The sequence below is a fragment of the Lethenteron reissneri genome, unplaced genomic scaffold, assembly GCF_015708825.2.
Source record: "Lethenteron reissneri isolate LAM-NWPU_2019-01 unplaced genomic scaffold, ASM1570882v1 scaffold_1309, whole genome shotgun sequence".
In the NCBI taxonomy this organism is placed as follows: domain Eukaryota; kingdom Metazoa; phylum Chordata; class Hyperoartia; order Petromyzontiformes; family Petromyzontidae; genus Lethenteron; species Lethenteron reissneri.
In genome coordinates this window covers 158,246-170,000 of record NW_026891013.1, presented here as the reverse complement: position 1 = coordinate 170,000, position 11,755 = coordinate 158,246, and the positions used below count along the sequence as shown (strand labels likewise).

Below are 11,755 nucleotides of genomic sequence, written 5' to 3'. Positions count from 1 at the left end.
TATGATTTTTCTGCGTTTTTCTACTTGTAGGTGGTGACGCTACTTGTGGATGGACCATTTGAAGTTTGCCAGAGTAGCCTGGCACATGCAGATGGAAAAGGAGTTCAAAGCCTACTCCTGTCACTCATTGGCTTGAAGGTCAGTTTCTGTTCTGCTTATAACGTAAATTACGCACGAAATGAACTGCAGTGACGTTTCCATGGAAATGTTACGCAGCAACCAGGAGACAAGTCTGTTTAATAATACTCGGCACCTGTTTGTGTGTTTTTGGAGCCGATGTTTACCGTTTACAAACTGCTGGGGCAACAGATGCATGCATTTGACACGATACATTTGATATGAAACGGTTCGTGGTAGTTACATACTCAGAGTTTAAATAGATCATGCTTCATAATCAACGTTGTTGGGTTTAGATCGCCGCGTTATTTATAAATGTGTCGTAACCCTCCACCACCCGACACGGCCAATCAGTAAAAAAGTGTCACGTTGACAAAAGACAAAATAGTTCACTGCTTTAGCCCACCGGTGTGTTGAAGCGTGAAACCACAACATTTACAATTTGAGTAGCACGACGTTTCGCTGGTAATTGCATCCAGCATCATCATCGGGCAATTCGCCAGAATGGTGAGGCTCTGCTGTGTCTCCTGATCTTATATAGAGCAGCAGCAGCAGCAGAGTGATGTCATCATTAAGTCATCAACTCATCAGATCATGCTTGTTTGAGTGAACCCCAAGCTTGGATCGTCTTTTTAAGCTGGGTTGCAAATTATTTTGTCAAGGCGCTCTTTCCACCTCCAACCCAGCTTAAATATATGCTAAACTTCTCTTGATATGCAAATTATTTTGTCAAGGCGCTCTTCCCCCCCTCCAACCCAGCTTAAAAACACGCTCCAAGCCTGGGGTTGTCATTCAGACTCTGTCTTCTCGACAGACCTGTTCCTCACCTGAAGACGGCTGCTTGCGTTGTGGCCGAAACGTCGTGAGAATTATTTTATTATGTTTTATTTTTCTTATTTTATTACTTCCCTTCTACGTGATGACTTTACCGAAAGAACCAAGAAGAAGACATTTATTGGTTTAGTAAAAATAAATGGTGCATATATATGTGTGTATCCCTTGCGATTTGAAACATTGTCACGATTTGGAGTAGTGATTCAAGAAGAAATATTTGTTTAACAATGTGGTGAGTTGTAATGCCAATAGAGGCTACAGAGTTCACGCAAATACATATTTCATGTATTCCTAGACGCACGATCAAGTGTGTAAAATGAGCGCAATGATGCATTTTTCTTGATGAATCCGAACCGCTACTCGCGTAATCATTTGCGTTGCTTGTTGACGATCGAACAAATATTACGAATTCTAGATTTGAAGCTTTCGTGACTTCAAGGATTCATACCCTTAGTTCTTTCGGTAAAGTCACCGTGTAGGTAAAAATGAAATGAAAATGAATAAAAATAAAACGTGAATTTTAATTTCATTTTTTACCTACGTGACTTTTACCGAAAGAACTAAGGGTTTGAAATATTACGAATTGACAAACCGCATTTACAACCCTTTGCTGGTAACAGATCGCAACGGACATCGACGTTATCCATCGCTTTTTGGAGACCACCCTGTTTGGGGTGCAGCAGCAGCAGCAGGAGGGTGGTGGGATGAAGAAAGTCAGGGATCTGTGCCGGCACTGCCTGCAGCAGCTGCAGCAGGCGGGCCTGGTGAGGCTCTGCAGGAGGTCCGAGGGAGACGCTGCTGCACCCTCTGAGCAGCTGCTGGAGGTTACCAAGCTTGGTCAAGCCACATACAAGGGTAGTAATATTCGTCTTCTTGCTTCTTTCGGTGAAGTCACATAGAAGGGAAATAATAAAATAAGAAAAAGATAACATTAAATAATATAATAATTTATTTTATTATGTTTTATTTTTCTTATTTTCGGTAAAGTCACGTAGAAGGGAAATTATAAAATAATAAAAATAAAACATTGTAAAATAATAGAATATAATATATTTTATTATGTTTTAGACTGCAGGGATTCATCTTCTTGGTTCCTTCGGTAAAGTCACCTAGAAGGGAAAAAAAAATAAAACTTAATAAAATAATATAATAAAATATTTAATGTTTTATTTTTTTATTTTATTATTTCCCTTCTACGTGGCTTTACCGAAAAATTATAAAATAACAATGTATTTTATAATGTTTTATTTATTTTATTATTTCCCTTCTACGTGACTTTACCAAAAGAACCAAGAATATGAATCCCTGCAGTCACGAAAGCTTTAAATTGAAATCTACAAGGTAGATGTTTTTTTTGCGAAGCTAAATCTCACTTTTAAGGCAAGCCTGACATTTACTTTCAAAGTGACGCTGTAGTCGGCTTCGTGCACGAGCGCACGTGCACGAGCGCACGTGCACGAGCGCACGTGCACGAGCGCACGTGCACGCACGCAGTGTTCTAATGTCGTGTTTGTCTCGCAGGATCCGTCGATTTGGCTTTTTGTACCGTGCTTGTACCGAGATCTAAAAGCGGGCGTTGAAGGCTTGGTGCTGAATAACTACCTGCCACCTCATCTACCTGGCGACGCCGTACGACTTGGTCTCTCAGTGCAGACCGGACTGGAACACGTACATGCGACAGGTGTGGACACATTGCATCACGATATGTAACAACAATACATATAATCGGCTTATTTAAATGTTGAATTATTGATAACGCTCTGATTTGTGAAAGTGATAGCTTCTTTTAAGATTGTTATAAGGGTATTGAGATTGGTGGGCTATGTGTAGAAGCTTTAAAATTATCTTAATATATCACTATTATTTGAAATGGGTTATTCTGTATTTGAAAATGCTACATTCATTGTATTAAATGATACCCTTAATTCTAGATTTGAAGCTTTCGTGACTGCAAGGATTCATATTCTTAGGTTTTTTCGGTAAAGTCACCAGGTAGGTAAAAAAATTTAAATTCATAAAAGTTAAATAAGATAAAAATAAAATATGAATTTTACTTTTTTACCTACGTGACTTTACCCAAAAAATCTAAGAATATGATGCCCTTAATGAATGCTAAGCTGTTAAAAAAATGCACAGGACATGTGTTTGTTTGTTTTGTAGTTTAATCAGCTGGATGTGACGGAACAGAAAGTGGCCACGGTCATTGGTGTTCCAGAGAGCTTCATCGCCAGGAAAGTAGCCGGACAAAGCACAAGACAGGTGCCTAGGTTTTTAAGCCAAAGATTTTAATGGTTTTGATGTTCTTATTACCTGTGCCTACTTTACAATGTCAGAGATTTACACCATTGGAACCTCCTTTGCCAGTAGCAAAATATGATATTTTGCTTCCCCCGAGCTCTCATACTCTGATGGTGCATTGTCTTTGAGTTGTGCGCCTTTTGGCATCATCTGGTCCAACACCATGTGAGACTAGGCTCTAAGGAAAGCTGTCTCGGGTGTGGACCAATCAACTTCAAGGACAGTGCATACATTATCAGAGTTATGTGTTTTGTTTGCATTTTGACCGCAAGTGTTGTGGTTAATGCAACATGATCCTTGTATAAAGGAGTCAGTTTTGTCGTCAGATAGAAGGATAAAAAACAATTATCAATGCCAATGAAGTAGTGATATCTGGCATGAAGCTGTTGTACAGTGCCGCGTATTGTTTACAGCAGAGACGTGAACACCTCGTTAGATAACCTGTCGTAAAAGTATAAGAAAGGCATACAAGTTAAAATCATGCCATGGTTTTTAAATTAATACGAAACGTCGTGGAAATCGTTTGTTTTTGCCTTTGGGGTGTGTGACAGAAAGCGGTGGACGAGCGAGTAGTGAACAGATTCTACCTGGCACTTGGTCCTCTACGCCTTGTACAAACAGACATCGGTGTGGAAAGTCGCCTCCAAGTTTGGCCAAAATCGTGGCTTCATTCAAAACCTGGTGGGATCTGCAGCAGCCTTTGCCTCCTGCATCATGCATTTTTGCCAGGTAAAGTGTCCGCATCACTGGACACAGTGGCATCTTAAGAGCCCATTGATATGAATCGTGTTCATCGGTTATGATTGTGAAACTGACCACCTGCAGTCTTTGTCTTTACCCTGAAGGAACTAGACGAGTTCTGGGCATACCAACTCCTGTTTGCTGATCTCCCACAAAAGCTCTCCTACTGTGTCAAGTCAGAATTGATTCCACTCATGCAGGTGGCTGGAGTGAAGGAGGTATGGACATGCTGCCACCACATCAGTCACACAGCGACACGTTCATCCAGTGACAATATTCAGATGTTTAAATGTTCGTTTTCTTCAAGTCCAGAGCCCGCCAACTGTACAAAGTTGGCTTGAAGTCCCTGGCAATGCTGGCCAACGCTGAGCCCAAGGCTCTGGTGCAACAGATTGAGTTCCTGCCACTCAGAAAGGCCAAGCAGATCGTTTTCTCTGCCAAAGTAACCCTCCAACCTCCCACCCAGCCCCACCCTCCCCACCCTCCCCACCCAGCCCCTCCCCACCCAACCCCTCCACACTCTCCCCACCCAGCCCCACCCCCACCCAGCCCCACCCTCCCCACCAAGCCCCTCCCCACCCCTCCCCACTCAGCCCATCCACACCCCTCCCCTCCCCACCCTCCCCACCCAGCCCCTCCCCACCCTCCCCTCCCCACCCAGCCTCTCCCCACCCAGCCCCACCCTCCCCACCCAGCCCCTCCCCACCTTCCCCTTCCCACCCAGCCCCACCCCACCCATTTTGGATGCACTTCGGACGGACGGACGGTCAGACGGACGGACACAATAATCCCCTGTGGGCTGGTGGAACCAGGTGGTTCCTGCCCGGTACCAAGATTCTGATTTTGAGCCCCACCTGCGTTTTCTCTTTTGCCAGCTCTTGCTGACGGACAGAGCTGAAGCGTTGCGAGAAGAAGCTGCAGAGCTGCTGGCCGTGCCCGCTCTCCCTCTCGCACTCACGTGACGACTTGTTGAACTGCAGCAGGTTTTAGCTTTTTTAAACGCTGAATTTTAACGGTTGTAGATCGTGTTCTAGATTTGAACCTTTCGCGACTGCAAGGCTTCATACTCTTAGGTTTTTTCGGTAAAGTCACGTAGGTAAAAAATTTAAATGAATAAAGTAAAATAAATAAAAATAAAATAAAAATCAAACTCCCAAATCCTCAGATGATATACGGCCAATTTCCTCCAACAATGTGCTCGCCACACTTACACTTCCCATCGTGGTGCCTTGCGACAGACGCGTGTTTGTATGCTTGGACTCCTTTCGCATCGTATGTATCCAAGCGCGCTAATCGGAGGTACGGAGAAATGTTTCAGATGCGTGTCTTGATGTCCAGAGAAACATGTTGAGACAAATGGAGAGGAAAAAATGGTTGAGTTGCACAGACCAGGTTTTGCTATGATCTTCTGAGTACTGGAGTGTATGTTTTTTTTATGATTTAATATTTACAAATGCAAAATTCTGCAATGTAGACACATATCGTTTTTAGGGTAAAATGGAAACTCTTATTCGCTGTTATTTTCACCGATTATTGGAGTGGTTTGTCCTGATATTCATATTTTGTTGGGGATTAATGTCGCTGCGTGGCTAAATCCGCGGTTACCATTGATGGGTAATTTTGAGTGCCGCATTTACAGGTGAGGTCCCGCCCATCACCGCAACGTATCGGGAGTTCTGTACCTACTGAAGTGGCAGTCAGGTTCAACTTAAATAAATATAAAAACACGAAGTCTATATCTTTTTTAGTGTTACTTGTGTAATTAAAGGACTCGGACACTTCCTTCTGTCTTCGTGTCTTTTATTGGGTTCTCGTCCTCACCCACACGGCACTCTGTTATAACTCTGTATTTGTAGCCCCCGGCTATTCGCTGCTATTATAGCTCCTTCTTCCCTCTGACTCTCCGCTTCATCTACTGTAACCTCCTCCCTGCAGACTCGCTGCTACCTCTATGCAGACTCCCGCTGCTACCCCTATGTGCAGACCCTCTGGCTGCTACCGTATGCAGACCCGCTGCTGACTCTGTATGCAGCCCCGCTGCTGACTGCAGCCTCCTCGCTGCTTCGGGTCGGTCACCGCTGGCCAACGGTGCCGATCCTCGCTCCCCCGTGTTCGTGGCGATCTCGCCACCCTCCGCTTCGCCCTTCGTGGCCTCTCTCTGTTCCTGGTTCCCCGTCACTCCCCGTCCTCTTCCGGTTCCCCTCCTTCTATAGCCTAACCCCTCACCCCCCCACGTGACCTAACTCCTCCCCTCCTGACGTCACCTCCGGAGGGCCGTTTACGCCCGCATTACATCACCCTCCCCCATAAAGAAAATCCAGCCGACCTCGGCTGAATTGCAACCTGACAAGAATGCGGGTGTAAAGGGCCAACACGTAAAAAGACACGAAGCATGCAACAACAATATAACCAGAACACAACACAACACAATCTAACGAAACGTGAGGGATTTCGAGCGAGTACGGGCAGCCGGGCCGTCCCGGACGGTCGGCAGCCCACCCGCCGAGCGGGAACGTGGAAGGGTTTTAGGGGCGACGGGCGCAAGTTCTTCCGTCGCCATTGGAGGCCCGCCACTGTCCCGCTCGCGTCCAGAGACATCCCGTACTCGCGTCCGCGGAGGGATAGGAAGAGCTGCAGGTCCCGTGGGTTCCGCGGCACCGGTCGGCATCCCACTAGCGGAACGTCCTCCTCCCTGCGCTGTCACGGCCGGCTTGTCTGTGAAGGGTACGACAGGCGCTTTCGCAAGGTCAGCAGACACAGGCAAGGGCGAGTCGGCAGCAACAGACCCCGGCAAGGCAACTTCGGGAGATGACGCATCCGGCCGCGGGGCAATGTATGGCTTCAACCGGGATGTATGCACGAACCAGCGCCGCGAACCAACCTGAACACGCGCCGACTGTGGGTTGGGAACCTCAATGAGGCGGACCGGACCTTGCCACGGTTTGTGTAATTTAGGAGAGGTACCTGGCCGCACCTGTGGGCAATGAAGCCAGGCCAGGTCCCCCTTCTTCCAGGGGCACTCCCCCTTCGAACGTCGGGCACACCGCTCATTCCTGGCCTGAGCTTTGGCTGTAGCCATGCGGGCTCTTTCCCTCGCCTCAGTGACACGGCGAACGTTGTCCTGAATATACTCAGGAAGAGGCTTAACAGGCCCCCTCGCACCGGTTCCCAACTGCTCATTAATCGGCGGCACATTCTCACGGCCGTACATAAGGAAGAACGGCGAGTATCCAGTAGCCGCGTGCGGCGTCATGCGATACGCCGAAAGCACCCCAGGGATATGCAAATCCCAATCAGATTGATTTTCCCCGACTGTATGGCACAGCATGGCGGACAGAGTCCGATTCAACCGTTCCACCATCCCATCAGTTTGTGGGTGGTAGGGGGACGTCCGTATCTTTTTAGTTCCCAAAGCCGCACACACTTCCCCCAACAATTTGGACGAAAAGTTACGCCCCTGATCTGTAAGGAGCCTCTCCGGCGCCCCCTTGTCCATTACATACCCAAATAGAAAGGCGTCAGTGATAGACGCCGCTGACTGGTCAGGCAAAGGCCAGGCCATCGGCCAGCGAGAGAGGTACTCCACCCCCACCAGTAAATACTTATTTCCCTTAGCGGATGGCGGAAAGGGTCCCAAAATATCTAACGCCACCAGCTCATTAACCCGAGATACTTGAATCGATTGTATCGGCGGAACATATGGATGTTTAGGTGGTTTACGGCGGGCACAATCGGGACACGCGCGAACGTGACCGACGACATCCGTCGTCATGCCGTGCCAATAATAGTCTCGTTGCAGCGTCAATAGGGTTTTCTGCACCCCCAGGTGTAAAAGTGTGTCACAGTGCAAAGATCTAATCAACTCGTACCGCAATGACGCAGGCACAACGAGACGCCAGTGTTCCTGTATCCCTTCCCTCCACATCAGTAACCCATCTCGGAGAGCAGTTTCCGAAATACCACCCGCACCGAGTTCCTTACCCGCCTTCTCCGTTCGTTTTCGTAACGACACCAAAGAATCGTCCAACATTTGCTCCCGAATCCACACAGACCTCGGAAGACGCAAAATCCCGTCAGCCGGTCCCCCATCAACCGGTCCCGGTGTAAGCGGAGTTTCGAGAACATCCACCGCCAGCGCGACAGGCTGAGGGGGAGGCTGAGTCGGTCCACACCTATGCGTCCCCGACGCACACGCACAAGGGGATTGTTGCGGCAACCTGGACAGTGCGTCCGCGTTAGCGTGACGCACACCCTTCCGATGGTGAATTTGGAAGGAAAATTCTTGCAACGTGTCCAGCCATCTCGCCAATTGTCCGGATGGCTGGTCCATCTTAAGAGCGTACTGTAAGGCCGCATGGTCCGTGCGGACAATAAACGACCGACCGTACAGATACGGTCGAAATTGTCGGAGAAAAAACACAATAGCCAAAAGTTCCCTGCGAGTGACGCAGTAACGGGTTTCCGCGGGAGACAAAACTCGACTCCCATACGCCACCACACGCTCAACACCACCTTTTGACTGGGACAACACCGCCCCAATACCAGTGTCACTCGCATCAGTATCCAGAATGAAGGGATGTTCAAAATCCGGATAATCCAACGTCGGCGCAGTAGCCAATAAATCGCGCAGGCTCCGAAACGCCGCCTCCTCCGGCGGTCCCCACACAAATTTATGCCCCTTCCCAGTAAGGAGATGTAAAGGCCTGGCGATAGTAGCGAAATTCGGAACAAACCTCCGATAATATGAGGCGAACCCCAAAAACCGACGCACATCACCCACCGTGGCCGGGGTTGCCCAATCCCGGACACAAGCAGTTTTCTCTGGATCCGTGGCCACCCCGTCCGCACTAACAATATGTCCCAAGTATCGAACGGAGCGTTGCAGTAAATGACATTTCTTAGGCTTGAATTTCAAATTAGCAGAACGCATTCTGGCGAATACAGCCTCCAACCGCAGTAAATGCTCATCAAATGTGCGGCTGAAGACTATAATATCATCTAAATAAATGAGACATGTCTCCCACTGCAACCCCGTCAACACCAACTCCATCAACCTCTGAAAAGTGGCAGGGGCAGCATTCAACCCCATCGGAAGACAGTTAAATTGGAATAACCCCTGCGGCGTACGGAAAGCTGTCTTTTCTCGCGAGGGCTCGTCAAGGGGGAGCTGCCAGAAGCCCGAAGAGAGATCTAGCGTTGAAAAAAACTTAGCCCCTGACAAGGCGTCGAGAGAATCGTCCATACGCGGCAGGGGATACGCATCTGCCACCGACACTTTATTCAGCTTCCGAAAATCCACACAAAATCGCAATTTACCATCCTTCTTTTTAACCAACACAACAGGCGCGCCCCATGGGCTATTAGACGGAGATATAATATCCGCTTTCAACATGTCTTCCACTGCCCCTCGAACATGCTCACGCTCAGCCGGACTCATCCGACGCGAGTTCAACCGGATAGGGGCAGCGTCCCCCGTGTCGATATGATGAGAGAGAAGCGAGGTGCGTCCCAAGTCCAAATCGTCCGAGCTAAACACATCGGAATAGCTCGATAATAATTTATGAATCGCACAACGCTGCTCGGTGGAAAGGGCCGAATTTTCCCCACATAATTCGGCGATCCAACGATCATCAACCCCTCCATCGTGTGAAACACCACCCACAAGCCCCCCGTCCGGCAGGTCACTCTGGGCCGTAAACGCCGTAGTGGCATGTGCCACAACGGTACCAGCTGGCACACACACGCTTTCAGCACCCGCATTTAACACCTGCAAAAACGGGCGCTGATCTGGACGGACAATAGTTTGCGCCCCTACCAGCGCTAAGCCGCCCGTAACCGCGGCGGACGGCGACAGCAAAATCCCAAAAGCACCCTGCCGACCCGGAACCGGCTTCCGGTATCGTAAGGGAATGAGCATCTGAGAGCCAGGTGGAATATCAACCGAAACTTCCGATAGCGCCTGCACCTGGGCGACAGGAGCCGGTCGCCCCCAGGCGGACTGTAAAAATTCCAATTTCCGGCCCCCCGGTAGTTCTATGCAATTTTCATTGATTCTAATTAGAATGGGCATCTTAGCCAAAAAATCCGTACCCAACAGGCAAGGAACCGCCAGGGACCTCGAAATCAACACAACGCCCGAGGCCGAGACACCCCCGATAGAAATGTTAGCGTCCACCTGTCCCACGATGCCCATACTACCCCCGTTCGCAGCGATGCAGGAAGCGTAAGCCGGCCTCACGGCCCCCGGTGGGATGTTCAAAAGAAGGAATATCACATCCGAAATAATGGTCGCGGACGCACCAGAATCCACCAAAATACGTACGTCCACCCCTTGGATGGACCCAGGTACAGTGGACGAACCGGTAGCGGCCGCGACAACCCGCCGAGCCAGCTTACGCCACTGCGTTATCGAGCGACAAGGCTCAGATACTGGCCTCCCGTATTTTACAACATCCGCGTCGCATAACAACGGCGATGAGTGAGGTGTCAGGCCTTGCCGGGTGTCTGGTGCGCACCGACTTGCCTGTGCCGGAGGGTCTTTCTTTGGGGCGTCCGCTGTCGAGGCCTCCTGCTGGGGCGGCCCCGGAACCCGGGCCCAGCAGTCCCTGGCATAGTGGCCCCGACGGCCGCAGCGGAAGCAGTCGACGTCGGGGCGGCGCGCAGCGGGCACCCCGTCCCGACGCGGCCGCGCCGGCGGCGGAGCCCGCGGCCCTGGCCCGCTTCGAGCCGGCCACGGAGTGGAGGCGGCCGACAACTCCTTTGGGCCGGTCGCATCCGGCCCGTACACGGCCTTCGTAGGGTCCCACCCTACGGCCCCCCCCATCGACGACAGGACCGCCCGTCCACGCCGTCACCTGTTTCCAGCGGCGGAGATTGAACTGGGCGTCCAAACACTTGGCCGCGGTCCGGGACGTGAGTTTTTCGTGACCGCACGCTTGCATGGGAATGCCGAGATCTCGGGACAACTCCAACATCTTCCCCAAGATGAGTGGTTCCAGCAGGTCAGGCTCCGTCTCCGGGTAAGCGGCCATAGCGAGTTCCAACACGGCGCCCCTGTACGCTACAGGTGACTCCTCAGGTGCGCGTTGCCGCTGCACGAATCGGCGATGGGCGTCATCCGGTGGCTCGTACGCGTCCGCCATTTCCTCGAACACCCCTCGCAGAGTTTTCTTCTTCGCAGCTTTTATAGAGCGAAAAAAACGAACGGACTCATCATCAAGAAGAGTCGGGAGCACCTCCAGTGCCTCAGCGTCCGTCCACCTTGCCGTACGTACCGCCGCCAAAAATCTGCAGGCGAACGCACTCCAATCGCCCCCGATGGAGAACTCTTTGACGGTTGTAAGGTGACGACTGCGACTCCTTGGCTTGCTTCCGTCCGTCGCTGACTCTTCCGGCGGTAAGTTCAGCAAGGCGTCGCAACGCTGTGTCGCCAAAATGGCGGACGATCCTCGCGGCGGCCCCAAAATGGCGGCTTCCCGCCTTCCGTGGTGCGCCACGCCCAAGATGGCGTCTTCACGCCGCGTGGCCGATGGCGGCGCCATCGAAGACGACCCGGGCTCCTGCCGATCACCACCATCACCTTCCAACGCCGCCCTTGGCGTGACAAGGTCACACAACTCTGTGATGACGGTTTTTAGGGTTGCCAGTTGCTCCGCCATCCGGATCCATCTTAAATCTTCGTCCTTCAACGCAGATGGGTCGGACGAAGGGGCCACCTCCTCGACGCCCGGGCCCTCACGGATCTCTCCCTCCGCCGAAGTGAAGC

At 50.5% G+C, this 11,755-nt stretch overlaps 1 pseudogene; it reads left to right on the top strand.

Moving 5' to 3' along the window:
* Positions 1 to 4,952, top strand: part of LOC133361966 (helicase POLQ-like) — an 11,253-nt pseudogene extending 6,301 nt beyond the window's left edge.
* Positions 4,953 to 11,755: the final 6,803 nt, after the last annotated feature.